Source organism: Metopolophium dirhodum, chromosome 3 (assembly GCF_019925205.1).
Source record: "Metopolophium dirhodum isolate CAU chromosome 3, ASM1992520v1, whole genome shotgun sequence".
In the NCBI taxonomy this organism is placed as follows: domain Eukaryota; kingdom Metazoa; phylum Arthropoda; class Insecta; order Hemiptera; family Aphididae; genus Metopolophium; species Metopolophium dirhodum.
The window spans coordinates 26,874,907-26,891,947 of record NC_083562.1 but is presented as its reverse complement, the minus strand read 5'-3'; the positions used below and the strand labels follow the sequence as shown (position 1 = coordinate 26,891,947).

At 27.6% G+C, this 17,041-nt stretch overlaps 1 long non-coding RNA gene across 2 annotated transcripts; it reads right to left on the bottom strand.

The window, feature by feature from the left end:
• Window positions 1-12,371: 12,371 nt before the first annotated feature.
• LOC132941547 (uncharacterized) lies at window positions 12,372-13,960 on the bottom strand. Of its 2 annotated transcripts, XR_009664172.1 has the most exons (5): window positions 13,573-13,960; window positions 13,365-13,422; window positions 12,959-13,083; window positions 12,753-12,856; window positions 12,372-12,616 (listed from the first exon to the last, which is right to left on the bottom strand). It is a non-coding gene; the product is annotated as an uncharacterized LOC132941547 (long non-coding RNA). The 2 variants fall into 2 exon arrangements; XR_009664173.1 differs by lacking the exon at window positions 12,372-12,616 and having other exon boundaries at window positions 12,645-12,856.
• Window positions 13,961-17,041: the final 3,081 nt, after the last annotated feature.

Genomic DNA, 17,041 nt, shown 5'->3' with positions numbered 1-17,041 from the left:
ACATCATACATTAATACTACGAAGGTCAAGGGATGTAAATACGACGAAAAACGAATAACATAATGCAACTATTATACTTACCGACAATATTAATTGTAATTTACTTTATAGTGTATAGTCTTTTTCAAATTTAAATTGTGTGTAATATCTAATAATAATAATAATAATATAAAAATGATGAACACGATGTTTTTTTTGTTTTCTTGACGACGAGGAGTGGAAGGAATGAAATTCAAGACAACTGTCAAGAACCACGCAATACGTATATATTTATCGTAATGTTCTTTTCTTTGTATCGTAGTAATAAGATCACATTTAATTCGGTTAAATATATTATTTACTGTGTAGTAGAAAATATACGTCGGAAGTGCAATAATTATTACAATATGCGTGGACACGGGAATAATATATACGCGTTTTATAATCACAATATATTTTTACACTACTCGACTTTTTTTTTTGACAACGTCGATTCTCCGTGAAGATTGCGCCATTTCCTTTTTAAGAGGAGCATAATTATTATATTATCGGCAACACGAACAGTAAAAATTACATTCTGCGTATCATCGCGGTACATATTATAATACTGCTGCGACATACAAGTGGGCGACACCCGTTATTCCTGATCTACGTTCGCAAACCAACTTTATATAACTTGTGTGTTAAATATTGCAGCTAGAGTTTCACGAATTCTTGTTTTATTTATTTATTTAACGATTTGACAGCTACAGGGATCACTATATACATTCCATGTACAATAGTTCGATATTAAATTCACAAATTCACTTGCACAAAAATCTTATGAGATATGATATTTTTATTTAATCTTACACATTCATTACAAAACATGTGTAAATAAAATATCGGAATATTTTGAAACCAATTTTTTGATATATAATTATCGAAGCTTCAATAAACTTTTTTATACACAATAATTTATATCGGGTTACAAAATAAAAAACTTCAACACGTATATATAATAAAACCTAAAGGTACAATAATTAATAGGTGATACTAAATTATGGGTAGGTATTATATAAATTTACATTATTCTTGTTAGTTGAGGTGTGGAAGAAAAGAGTTTTTACTAGTAGAGTCTTGACAGTCATGATTATTATGCATTTATGCAAATATCAATGCGTTCAAATCACTGGTGTTATCTACCACGCATCACAGTCTAATAGTGCATACTTCATATCATTATACAATGGGAATGTTTTAAAAAAAATAGTATAAAAATCAAATTATTTTGCAGATCTGGGATAGTAATATTATTAATTGCTAAATTAATGATTCATTTGAAAAATATGTTTTATTACTTATAATTAAAAAAAAAAAACAATTCCTTTTTTATTATCGAACGATCATAATATAATATATGACATTTTTGCTCATAAACATTTTTCATCGTTAATATTTTAAATTAGGCATCATTTATATTTTAAGTCCACGACAGTTCGAACAAAAAATACATTCATCTCTCCGCTCAGAATCTAAAAGTTGAACATAGGTATGTAGTATGTGTAAAAATTGCATTGTTTTCTACTAATAAAATAAAAATATATCTGACTTGATTGGATACTGGGTATACTCCACTGAGTCGCGGACGTATGGAAATCAATGAAACTCATGAAGTTAATTTTTGATTAATGATTGGGTATGTATTTTATATTATACTGCGTATTTCGCATACACTTTATCTGATCTTTCCTAAGAATATTTCTACACGTTCATTGAGTGGGAACAGTAGCGAAGTCATTAAAATTCATGGCTACGAATTTACCAGTTATGGTTTGAGTGGGTCATATTGTCATTTCCACTCAATATAATGTACTTTGACAAATTTTACAAATAGCTTTATTTAAAGAGTTTCCCGTCAGTAATTTGTGAGATATGACAATGATGAATGATAGATAAATTATAGTCCAAGAGGAAACCCAACCTACCTTTAACTTGCATACAAGTACGTAACACATGCAGTTGACAGTTGCTTTGGTGGTATTGTATATGTAAAACAAAATTAAATAACAGATTGGCATTTGTATATATAGTAAGGTTTAATGTGTATGTAGCAATAAGTTCTGTAGGTATATGTATTTTTTTTATTATTATTGAAAAAAACTATTAGTTGTGGCTATTGGGTACAAAGATTTCGGAAAAATAATTTATTTATACATGATTGAGAGGCGTTTAAACATTTAAACAGTTTAGTCACTAAACTTAATAGTTAATATTATTAACTAAATTTAGTCAACATTATGATTACATCATAGTTGAAATATACAGGTTATTGCATATTGACTCGGATGGTTATCATCAGAAGCAAAATGGCTGCGTAAAGGGAAATCACAAATATCAATTTTTTCATAAAAAAAACACGCTGATAAAAGCTAACAAATTAAAAATTCCCGTTTACTTAGTTGTTATTGGCTCCCTTTACGCTGCCATTTTTATTTTTACTATCAAATATTTGATTGAGAATGGGTATAAATGCAATAACCTTGAATATTTCAACTATGGATTACATTTAATACATTGACATTAGGTAGCCCGCATAAATTGTCCGTCTTATAATACGGTATAATATTACTATAGAAACTAAAATTATTATTAGGGAAGTAGATAGAAGCTACTACCTAGGTAGGTACTAAAAACTCATTTTTAATTAATTTTAAAATTACAAATTTTGGGCGCTAATGGATAGATTGCGGGGCTGGCCATGCAAATACATGCTAATTATATGCTAAATATTGGCCTAAGAATTAATTTCAATAAACTATTTTTGATAGGTGTGGAAGGGGGTTGCAGACACTTCTATACAGCTCCCCGCCTGGTTTTTAATACCTTGCCTAAATAAACCCATCTAAATTACAAAAGTTAGCATGCAAATACATGCTATAAATATTTTCCAAAAAAAATTTGGCTGGGGATACGTAAGTATAGTAAGTACATACGTAATGTACCTATTTAATTTTTACCTATTGGCTACTTATTAGATACTTCCGTTTTCTTAATGTTATAACCTATATTTTAAAAGTGTTCTACGAAATTTATGCTTCAATTTTCAATTTTGGTATCTTTTCTGGTAGAAGAGTGAATTTATTTGGTGCATTATTCAAGAGCCAAATTCCGAATAATTTTCATAAGTGCTGCGAAAAATCAAAAAAAATATAATGAAAAATGGGAATTTTATCGACGAATTTGATTCATTACTTTAATTACAATAATATCATAAAACATAGGTACTTAGTGATTTTATAGGCTGACAGCTAGGCCGTCTGCGTTTTTTGTATATACAATAATTTTATATCATTGAATTGAAATTTAACACATACATTACATTGATACCGTTATAATGTACAGCAGAGCGTTACCTACTTGTTTTTGTTTTCGAACGGTCAGAAATCAAAATATAATATCTGCCATTTTTTTTTAACCTGTGTCGTCTATATTATTGTTCAGTATTTATATAAACCCAATCGATCAATGACTCTAGAAATATATTACAAATTTATACAATTGATATCCACAGACGATAAGCCGATAAGCATATTTAGTCAATAAGCCGGTGTTGGGTTAAAATATGTATTATTGGTTTTCGTATAATATTACTACTCGGTTTCCGGGACATTTACGGGGGATACGGATAAAATAAAATCAGCGTGGTTCCTCCACGCACTACGGCACCACATGTGATTAATCGGAATACGTGTAGGATCGATTCACACATTCGGAGGTTGGACGAGAACAATCGGAGTAGGAGGACGAGTTATGTGTTGCCTCATTAATGTATGTTGTTGCACGAGTGTATATTATACTATATACATAAGACTTTTCGGGTCCGGTTGTCCGTCCGACATTGTCTTGGTGGCGTCGCCCACTCAAGTTGATTCCGTCGGGTCTCTTTAAAAGTTAGGCGGAAAACTATACTACTTGTCGAAAATCATACAGTTATCAGATTATTGTAGCGGTGAGACAGCTGCAAATTTGAGGGAAAACAAATTTTTGACTTACATATAGTAAGCACCATCACGAGCGTCGTGGGTGCCGCAGTCTTATCGTGGCTATTTAGTATTTACTATTTATATAATATTATACTAAACTACTATATACCTAATGTATATAGTATTATTATCTGTTGATCGGCTCCATTTTATTATCAACAAAATGTTGTGTGCAAATCGAAACTTGACATAGTATTTTATAGTATACCTATCCAAACCTAAAACCAATGACGATGCACTAGCCATTAGTTAAAAAATCCTGTTTAGGCTGTTTGTTATTATATTTAGGTTTAAGTGCGCAAGTAGGTACCTGATGTTTATTACCTACGATGTATGTTGCAGCCGTAGCCCGCCTCCCTTCCATAAAACACTTCAACCGCGGTGCACTGGCTAGTAAACCAGCGACAATTTATTATACAGACATCGTCATTATAATATTTGTCTCTATTTATACAGGTAAACAATAATAACAATGCAGCCTTGGGATAATAGTTCACTATACTAATCGTATTTTTCATTATTTAAAGTCACCATAAATGTCAACAGTGAAAATAGTTTTTCATTAATGAACCAAGAGATATTTATTTATCCGAAGAATCTTAAACTTTGTATATTATCATAGGTACCTACACGCATTCAGATGAAATAGTGTTTAAAAATGTACGAGCATCTACTATTATTTTCAGAGACTAAATGATTTAATATCAATAAATTATTATAATTAAATTTTATGAAAATTTTAATACATACTTATTATGTTACCTGTACAAATAATAATTTTAATAATTTATATTATAACTATTTTATACTTACAAATTTGTATATACAACAAATATTTTTTTTTAACTTATTAAACTGAATGACATTTAATTTTTAAGAATTATTTCAACGTTAATGTTTTGTTTATTTATATTGTATGATGTATTTATAGTATTTATACTGTCTCGTATACATAAGTATACAAAACTTAACAAAAGTATCAACCTATTTTAAATTTTGTACGAAACAAAATACTTATCATTGGGTTTTTATTACCTATGTATTTTATATTTTGTTTTAACACTTTTTGAGCAGATACAAATACTCTTAAGTTTCATGCAGCATCTGCATCTATACTATCTACTATCTAATGTATAAATTAGAAAGTTAGCTTAAAACAATCATAATACTCTATTTTTTAATTTCCCGTAAAAGTTTTAAGGAAATTGCGAAACACGTATAAAAACTCCCGTAAAGAAATGTTAGCAATTAACCATATATAAACAGAATGTTGACTTTTTTAAGTATAAAACAATAAGTTATTTTCTCTTGATGTATTAATTAATTAATTTATAATTGTTTTTAAATTTAGATACCTACCCTGTATTGATTATAATTGATATTTATCTCCGAATCACAGATTCAAAAAGTTTAACAAGGTATCTTGATTTAACTCATGAATTTTATTTCATAGTTATGTGCCCTTGGATATTATTCAAACTCAATCCATAATATACAATATGTATATCAATTGGGTTTTCAAAAAAATCAAGTTTATTTAAGTTGTTCCAAAAATGGATATATACGATTAGTTACATGTTCATATATTATGTGTCTGCAGATGACTTTCAAATTAATGATGAATTTGTACACATCATTTGTAAAAAATAATAATATGTCTCGAGAGTTGACCTATTTATGGGTACTATTATACCTATTATACAATTTATAAATAAATAGGATATAAATTAAACGAAATCAATATTAAATGCGATTTAAATATTCGTATGATTATAATGTGTATAAATTGTCTTTTACCAAAATATCTTAGGTTTAAAATTTATATTGTTCAATATTGACATGTTTAATATAATTTGTAATATTTCCTATGCGTAGTAACTATAGTAGGACATATTTATTGTGCACATTACGTTAATACGCCATGTAGTAAATATTATTCAAACCATATATAGGTAGCAGATATCTATATTTTTCAACATCCGATCGCCTACAAGTTACAAGGGTATACAATTTTCAATTTTCAGACATAATAAAAATATTAATTAAACATTTTTAAGTAATTATGTATTTATTATTTAAAGTAAGTGAATTAACATTATCATTTGACATAATTTTCTAGTCTTATAAACTATTACATAAACATGTTTTATCTTACAAAATAATGTCGATATGTAATATGTACCTATTGTACCTATAAAATTACCTACTTACGAGTTACGAGTATACCACTATATTTTATTTTATAATAAACATCGCTTACTTAGAACATATTATGTATATAGTAAAACAAAAAAGATGATATTATTGGAAATATTTGTATTACAATAAAAATACTAAGATTAATTTAACGAAAACAGAATTTTTTTTAAATGTATGTAATATAATCCTGTGAATCGCGTATACTAAAGAATAAAGCTAATACATCCTATTATGGTTATTAATTATTATGTACAATGTGTCAATGTTGTTTTACAACATTTTTTTATTCAAGTTATTCCAATATGAAAATATAAAATTAATTACAATTTACATATTCGTATATTTTGAGACGAATTAATTGAATGGTACATTTCCCAATGTTTTACTTGAGTACCTATGCTTAAAAGATGTATGATTTTAAAGATATTGTTTTTCAAATTTCTTACATTTGTTTTACATTATTACAATAATTCCATCATAATTAATAATTTTAAAACTGTTGTTAATTTTAAGCAAAAATTAATCAAATTTGTTTGTTGTTATCTTAAAACTACGTATTATATTATGGGGATTTAAATAAAATAAAAATTAAAGTGTATTTATTGATATTTATTATTGTAATGCAATTGTTAACGCCTATCGTGTACTTACTATACGTTATATGTTAATCTTTTTTTTCTTTTATACAATAGGTAATAATATTAATGCAAAAAATTAAGTAATGATTTAGTTGTTGGTTGCTATTAGGTAGGTACTAGCATTGATTAAATATATGTATATTTAATCAATGGTACTAGGTAGGTATGTGTTACAATAAGACAGTACTATTAATTAATTTTGTGAAATTTAGGAGATGCTTGTTTGTCGTCTCTTCAAGTCCTATAGTGACTGATGGTTGAACTCATGAGCATATTTTCCATTCATAGCAATTTCTATTTGTCGGCATTCAACGTGGAGGTGAAGATGCTTGTTGGTTAATCGTTATTGCACATTTGCACTCTACAGGCTTCGCATTGGGTTGTCTTCTTTGTATATATAATGTCCGTATACCTACGTTTAAAAATAATTTAAAGTTCGTTTTCAGATTTATAAGGACTTAACATTACCCAATAGTCAATAATATTCATATTATTCCTTCGATAAGTTTCCATACCTAATGAAAATATATAGGCGTATTATATTAAGTTCACCCCCCTTCCCCCCTGATAAATTGTCCAGGGACGTCATTGGTTAATACTTACATATTCTTTAAATAACATATATTGTATATTATAGACGCAGAACTGCAAAATATATATACAATGGAAAATATTGAGCCCCAGGTCAGGTTAGTTATTACGTTACCTATAGATATAAACAAATATATCTACGATATCAAGTAGGTATAAAGAATACAGCACAAAGACAACTTCTAAAACTAGAAGTACAAAACAATATTGTATTTTAATTAATTTGTATCACAGATCCTTGACTATTCAAAAATAACTCAACCCCACCGAAAAATATATTACTCCCAAGTTCAAACAAGTAGAAATACCTGCTAAAAGTAAAATCAAAAAGAATAATACACTATTTTCAAATTATTTCCTAAATATTCAATATCATTATTAATATGTATCAATGTATGTAGTGTACTATCAAATTTTTTGATATATAGGTAATTAAAATGGTAAAAAGTCAATAAAAATGAACTGATAACTTAAAAATCTAGAGTCTATAGACAAATATTAAGTTGGTGTTAATGATACAAACAACAAACTATAAGATTACGACGAGTGCAAACACAATATATATTAAATACACAATGATCAAGTTATAATCTACACTATTATATTATAAAGAGGAGTTGTTAGTTGACGTTGTTGAGGGTAATCTCTGGGATAACTGAACCGATTTCGAAAATTCTTTCACCTATAGAAAGCCTCATTATTTGTGAGTGTCGTAAGCTAATTTAAAAAGGGAATCACCCCGATAGGTGATCAAACGAGAATTTTAAGATTTACGATAGAAATGTATGTTTATTAATGGTTGATATGGGTCATAGGAGTTGAGAATATTATTTATTTATTATTATTTTTTTTAATTTGAATATTAAGGGAGCGTCTCAATCTCATTCGTAGTTACGATCAGACGAGTACATCAATTTGTGTGACACCATCGCTACTGAAGGAGACGCGGTCAACATTGGTCGTTTGACCATTCTCTCAGCTACTCATGTTGGAAGCCCACGCATGATGCATTCAATCGCGAATTGCAACGGGAGCAGGACTATGATCGAGATGAACTGGCTGAAAGAGTCGAACAAATGTATCGAAAAAAAGAGCCAAACACCATTTTCCTCTTTTGTTTAACATAATCACAAATCAGTGGAAAACTGTACCAATAATATTATACCACTAAGTTATGGTGAAAATTATTTGCTCGATGATGGTCGCATATTTGATCTTGGTGGTATTAAGAATAATTCTCAATATTTTCTTAAATCTGGTCATATTTTTCACTCAAACCATCCTATTTAGTGCTATAATTATTGCTATAGTTTTCCACTGATTTTTTCCACAGTAAAATTTGGTGCTTTTAACTCAGTACCAATGACTGTATGAACAACATAAGCTTCATCTAAATAGTTTCTACCTACCAACATAATATATTATGAAAAAATAAGAAAATCAAGTATAAAAATATTATATAGTTACAACTAGCTGACCCGGCAAACGTTGTTTTGCCATGTAAATTATTTCTAATGAATATTTTCGTAGTCAAATAAAAAATAACTAAATTATTGTAATATCATAAATATTATTTTTACAAATAAAACGAAAACTATTGGTACATATTATAACTGATGAAAGTAATATAACTGTTAATGATATTATACTGTAAATTGTAATAATGAACAATATTAATGCCTGCAATATAATGCACATGTGATGAATACATAGTAATAATAAGTTATGACTTATATTTAAATCTTCTTCATACTATTCACTGATCATTATTATAGCTTACCAGTGACAACTATCAAAATATTTGATATTAGGTAATATTAAAATTAATTTCGCTAAATGGGTACCTACCTGATTTGTGAGATTGAGCGAAGCATTATTATAAGTAATATTATTTTTTTCCTTCTTAGATCAGGTTAATGTAGATAATATAATATAATATATTATATATTATATTAAAAAAAAAAAATCGACACGTCGTGACATGTATTATTTATATTTTATAAAGAATTTACAGCACTTTTATCAATATTTTTTTACGACAGCCGTATAATTTTGTGTGTCTTAAGAAGGTATATCTACTATCCTGTTTGGCGTCTATGTTGACCTATGTCAATGTAACACAATAATAATTCAACAAAATTGTCTCAGCATTTCATGTCCTCGAATGATACAGACAGATTCCAAGAATTATTATTCAACTTTTAAACGTTCAAGGTGTCTTAGTTTGATTGTGATTTTTTTTTTTGTCAAGCAGATATACGATCCACTCTTTATTAAAAAAAACACATAACTGTTACTATAGTTATAATATTATAGATTTTAATTACACTAACTATAAAATACATGCATTGACATACAATTTTGCAATTGAATCGACCTAGGTAGCAGGTATTTTATTTAATGTTAATTGTTGCAGGACGTTATTATAATTTTATTCGATACGTCAAGTCAGAGAAAGTAATAGGTATAATAAACTTCCTATATTTTCCTACAGTATAAATCAACGTCTCAGTATACAAATATAAGTACCTATACTCTATAGTATAATATTATGCATTATATTTATATATTATATATACACAGTATTTTGGATTTCCTAAGGGTCTTCTACAGCTACAGATTGAACAAAATTGCTGTGTATAAAATTCAACTTTCAAATTACATAGCTACTATATTGTGATAGGTTGAATAAGCTTATACATTTCAATAAAAACATATTATAAAATATAAATACCATAGGTAGTAGCCAGTAGGTACTAGGTAGAAGGTACACTACATTATGTTACCTACCTAGGTACGTAAATATAACCATTTCATTGTTGTTACAAACAGAACGGGAAACTTGCGTATGCGCATGCGTCACGAAAAATAACTAACTATATTAGGAATTAGTTTTAGACACGTTATTATAAATTCCTAATTTTTCGCGAATTTATATGATCCGTCATCGCACTTTTACAAGTCGATATAACGAAAAAATTAAGCTATTATTATTTATTATTGATGCCCGTTTTACTACGAAAACCATGACAGTTTATAATAGTTCTAGAGTTACCGAAAACCACTAACAAGTCTCGTTCAGTCACCAGATAGTTTTATTTTTATTCATAGTATTTATTCTACTGCTACAAAACGATATTCTACCTATACAATAAATCACTCAATTATAGAACGATTTTCGAAATACGATTCAGAGGACATTATTGCATCCTACAAAAATGGTCAAGATAAAATAAACTTTGTGATTTTTATATTGATCCATAGCTAATTTCTACGACAAAGAAAACGTGAATAAATTAGAAATGAAAAAAAAATTATCTCACCCAGAAGTATAATATGATACCTAATAGTATGATGTATGTTATAATTATTTTCTATAGTCTAATCATACACACACAAGGCACAACTTTCTGAGTTAATCCAGACACAAATTACAAACTACAAATCATCTTAATCGTTCATAATATAATACGTCTTATAAAATATTTAATGACCCAATGGCCAATAGCGTATTTAAGACTGGAGAAGGCAAGGATGGATTTACTATTCAACTATTTTAACGGTAATAAATATAAAACTAATTGTCGCATTATTATAATTATTAGGATGTAATAATTTATGTATGAACTAGACTCAAGGAGGAGGATCAATCGTCAGTATCATATTCACCCACGTAGTAGATATATACTTGCAAGGGCGTAAGCAGGTTTTCAGCCCCCGCCCCGAATTTGAAATTACAACATTAAAAAATATTTTCATGCCATTAAAATGTAGTAAATAATATAGCAATAAAAATTAACCATTTTCAAAAGCTCATATTATACTTGCTACAAAGTTAAAATGTAAAAAACTACACAGGGCTCTAAATAATATTTACCATTCATTTTCATAATAGGTCAATAAATTATTCATTTCAATATAAATATAACAACATGTAAAATGGTTTATTCTAAACGTAAAATGTGTTGAATTAAATTTATCAGTGAAATACGGAGATAATAAATAACGTCTTTTTAAAAAAATAATATAATTTAAATTCTTAAAACTAAAATACTTGTATACATGTTGTCATGTGTAGATCAAATAATTAAAGTAATTATTGAGTACAGACATCCCTCCCCTTAACTAATTCGTGGGTACCTACACAATACCCATATAATATTATCTAACAATTTTACTATTTATACTTACGTATTTAAGGTAGTATTATAGTATTAACATTAACCAGAAGGTGGATATTACCTATATTCGTAGGTAATATAGTGATCACTATATAGTATATTACCAAGTTTAGAATTTTCTTCATTGAAAATTATTAATTATTATCAGTTCACGCCCAAAATCGAATGAACAAGCATGATATTTTCAATTGGGGGTTTTTTTTTTTTTTACTTTGCATTGACCAATCGTTCAAAATATTATCACGCACAACACTATGCATAATGTATGATTATTTTTACTTCTATTTAGAGAGAAAAAAACACAGTATAACAACGCGCTGCACGTTTGTCATCTGTAGAGCCCTGTGGTCACGCAAGTTGTCTCGATATGGAGGTAGTTTTGAAAGTAAAAACGAATATAATATAAGTACCTATATGTTACTGTTGCTAATGCGTACAAGGGGTTTTGATACTAAATATGGAGACAACCGAAGGTTATCTACTATTCGCGTTATAGTCATCTGCTGGCATACGCGCTTACGACAAGCTCCGTTATAATAACATTAAGTCTTGTATAGTTGTGTACAACTACATGGGCCATGTGCAATATTATTATGACGCGTGTTGGACAATATTTGCCGCCTGCGAGTACCTGAAAAATCGTCACAAATCGCAATGTCCGTGTAAGACAGAGTATAACGTCTTATACTATATATAGGTATACTGACTGAAAACGGTTTTTTTCAATGGATATTCGTTATATTATGTTGGGTTACACGCACATAATTTGGACAATTTGGTAAACATTTCACGGGGTTTGATTATACATTCATACTTCATACGGATAGATTATAATAAAATAAATATATTTGTAAATAAAACTATTGGTGCAAATTTAGTATAATCTTATTTGTTTTCGTGCAACACGCACTTTTTTTTTAATAAAAATTCAGGAGCCATGGAAGAAATCGTACTTGCTTACTAATTAAAAAATTCTATATTTACTTCAACTGTCAGACACCGTCTAAAAAAAAAAAAACAAAATTGGGCCTTGAAGTATCGAGTATTACTTATAGTAGTCCGTTTGATTTTTTTTTTTTTAGTTTGTACTAGGTCAAGTTTGAATCTCTAAGGTATAAGCTTAAGTAGTATTAACATACAAACATAGTGTTGCTTTTAACATTTTGTTTTTGTACAACGTCCCATGCCATCTTAGTTATGGAAGCGAATTGCGCGAACACAACAAATACCTAGTTAGGTACCTCTAAAAACATGTTAACATTAGTTTATATATATTTAAGTAGGTATGTTCTATTTGTATTACTATTAAAATAGATAATATTATTATTTTGATATTTTATCTTACTGAAATTGAACTAAGGTCATATTCGCTTCCGGTGAAAAATCAGTTTCATTATCGACTTCATCTCCATCAAAATTAATAATTTGAGTAAGTAGATCGATGTTAATTTTCGTAACTACAATACTAGTCTATAACATAAATAAAGTAAAAGTAGGCAAGTATACATACAGCATTAAAAATAATGTTAAGACGCTTTTTTTTAAATTTTAAAGAATATAAAATATACATGATAATGATTAATGTTTATAAATCTTTTTTGTGTTTTCTTAAATGCTAAATCTATCTACTTATTGTCAAAAATATTTAATTATCGACTAGATCTAAATAATCAGCGTATTTAGAATATTTGTATAATTGAATCCCTCGAGTACATTAAATTATTATCATTCACAAGTATATAGGTACATACTGATATACTGATTTTATTCCTGCTTTTTTGTGACGAATTTACTCTGTTATCCTGTTATCTATATTGATCACAGTCAAAATACAAAAAATATAGTTTATTTTACAAATATATTTTTTATGGTAATAAACTCTTATAAGTTAAGTAACCTTATTATAAAATTCTTATTGCATATATTAATTTTTTATAGTAAAAATAATAATATACTCACTGGTCTCGCTGTTTTATCAGTGATAAATATTATTTATATTGTTTAGCCATATTGTAGATACACTAGAAAATGAAAGTGAACATTTTGAAATTCAAATTGTCACTCAATCACATTGTGTATGCACCTACTATGTGCAAAATAATGAATACAAATTTGGTAACTCATTATTCAAAGGCTAAGCACTAATCGGTAGGTACCTAATGAAACTTTTTAACATCAAAAATATATTAAAGGAACTCTGTTCAAAATTTAATTTTACATTACATCAATAACATAAGATTAGAATATTTATGAGTTATACGTGGCCCTAAGGTACATGTTACATTGTAGCAATACAGCCTATTAACTATAATAGTATATTATATTTACTGGTTAGCACAGTGGTTCTCATCCGGTGTATAGCGACTCACTAGTGTGACGCGTATTAATTACCGTGATGTGTGTCGCCAAAAAAAAATTGTTTATATTTTATATTGTACGTCATGTTAAAAGTACAAAATATATATGACATTATTATGGCGTTATGACGTAATGGTAAAAAACCACAGATAAGAAAAACGACTGTGGAAATAGTCCATTTCATTAATTGCTTTAATTGTGTGCCTACCAAACCATTTTTATGTCGTCGTAAAAAAAATGTTGAAAAACACTGGGTTAGCAATTCGGTATAATAAATTGTTCCTTATATTCGTGTTTGTTATTTATTAAATCTTAAACGATAAATTAATAGTAGTTATACTGCAATATTGCATACACAAAATTACATTTAGTAATAATAATATGTATATAAGGATATATTTGTTGTACAGGTAAACAAAAGAGGCGATTATAATTTATAATAAAGCGATACAAAGGGATAAGACAACAGCCCCTGCTAGTTTTACTTTATGCTTCATAATTTTTTAAAGATTCATGGTTATGTATACTTATTACTTATCTATCTATATTATAGTAGAGAGTGATATTCTAAAAATATCTATTTTTCTAAATTATTCTTAATTAATTTGTATATCATATAATCAGTATTCAGTATGCAGTATAATAATAATATACATATATGGTATTGTATACTTTTTTAAATTATAGATGAATATAAAATTGCGTACCTATCTACATATATATTATAATTTATAATGTAATAGTGTTCAAAACTACGCCATGATATAAAAATAATATAATTGAATTATAATAGGTATTATATTGTTTTCATATCATACTTATCTTTCGAAATAGAAAAATAAATAGTAAATTATTTATAATTATATTTTATATTTTCAATTAAATTTTAAATCGTTTCAAACATTTAAAAAAATATAAAACAAGGATAACTTTAAATAATTATTAGAAAACACTGTTAAAAAAATATTAAGGATCAATTGTAAAAAAAAAATAACTTTCATTTTTAAACACTACGAGACACGAGCGATGACGAACTATTTAAGTTGAATACCTTTATATAACAGCTAAAAGCCTAAAACTATATTACGATTTAGCTGAATAAGACGATAGCTAAATTATAATAAATTATAATAGGCATAATATAGAATCTTTTAATACATAATATTGTACGTCTGCGATAAAATGAGTACAAACAACAATGAATGTATATTTTATTCTTAATGTATAATATTATGTTAATACTTAATAATCATTTTAAGATAAGGTTTCACGAGATCGCCTTATACGAATGTGGGTGAGCGTCTATAAGCAGACAATATCAACGGTATAGTCTCTACGTTGACGTGTAAAAGTAGGTAACTAATATTATTATAATGCAATTTTGATTGGTTATTATAATGAAGGCATGAAGCTCGACAATTTTTTTCTACAGCACTTGGCTTACTAAATATATTTAATATTATTATCCTATAAGTGTAAAAGAAATGACGTCACTATTATGTGGGTAGATCAAATATGGCATTGCTGTCAAACTGGTGAACGTGTATTAAACGACACATAAACGTAGTCCGTTCATTGTATGGTCACGCAATTCAATAAATTTCAAATCAGTTCTTTCCATTAATCAAAATAAATCAAAATAATCAATGACCACGGCTAGGAAGTTGCTAAAAAAAAACGTGTTGACAAACTAATTTTCAGCTACCGTTGGGTATACATTGTCCAGGACAATGATTTGTCCATTCAGATAGACCATAGACATAAATACATAATATCTGTATATTATTGTGTTTTGGCCACTGAACTAAGTACATGGAACGCGTGCATTATTCAAAATATGAACCTCATAGGAAGTCGCCATATGCATTTCGAGTCAAGGGAAAACATGGTGAAATGTTATGTTATCTATGGAAGTTGTTATCATCATCAAAATATTAATGTTAAAATCGGAATGCATAATGATCGGCGGCTCCCGTATAGACATTTTAGTCATTTTACATATACGAGAATTATACATAATTCGCATTCCATGTATTTATTTCAGTGGTTTTGGCAACCGTAATTTGATGAAATGGATTATTATTTATTCTGAATAAAATGTATTTAGTATCACTTTCTCAACAATTGACTTTAAGACTAGTGCGTTAAAATATAAGGCAATGTTGAAGCTTATAAAAACGTTAGCCACGAATTGCGTCCCAATAGTTGAATTTTTGAATATATTTTCTAAATTGATTTCTTATTTCATAAATATATTTTAAATTTTATGAAAATACGTCTTAGTGATACAACATTATAATACTTACAAATTTACAATAACGAAAAACACGAGCAAAACAATTGAAATCGCCAAAAGTTTAGCAACAGAATAAAACAGACGTTACTTTTGATTGCTATAGTCATATATATGATTAATATAATACTATGCAGGATTACTATCGTACGAGTTATTTTTAAAATAAGTATTTCATAGTAAATTTTTGTACATTCAATTTTTAACTTTGAACGAATGTAAATATTATATGTCAATTTTACTTTAGGAAACATTTTTGAATAATGAATATTAATTCTAGGTGTAGGTAACACGTTTAAAACCGTACATTTACCTTATTTGGTACACAATTCGTGTGCTCCCTATAAAATATACATTAGTGACGTACATATCTCCTCCATTTTTTATACTCATGTTTTAATAATTGATTTAATAAAAAACAAATTTTTTACACACGACCGTAAATGAGGACAATTTGGATATATTTTTGATTTTATATAATTTCATTAAATACATTATGAACATATCCAGTTAGGTAGGTATAGCTTCAATATTAAAATATACGGGATGTATAACAGGAAGACCTAAAAAATTAAATAATTCAATATGTTCAATTTTTTATTTTATACATTGTTCATAATATATACGTTTTTAATACGTAAAATAACAAATTTTAAATCCAATTAAAATTTTTTTTGAAAAATTCAAAATAACAAATTGTAAATCTGCATGGTTTTCAGAAAAGTTTTGATTGTTAAAACCTATACTTAAGTCATGAAATTTATGTCTTATAATTTT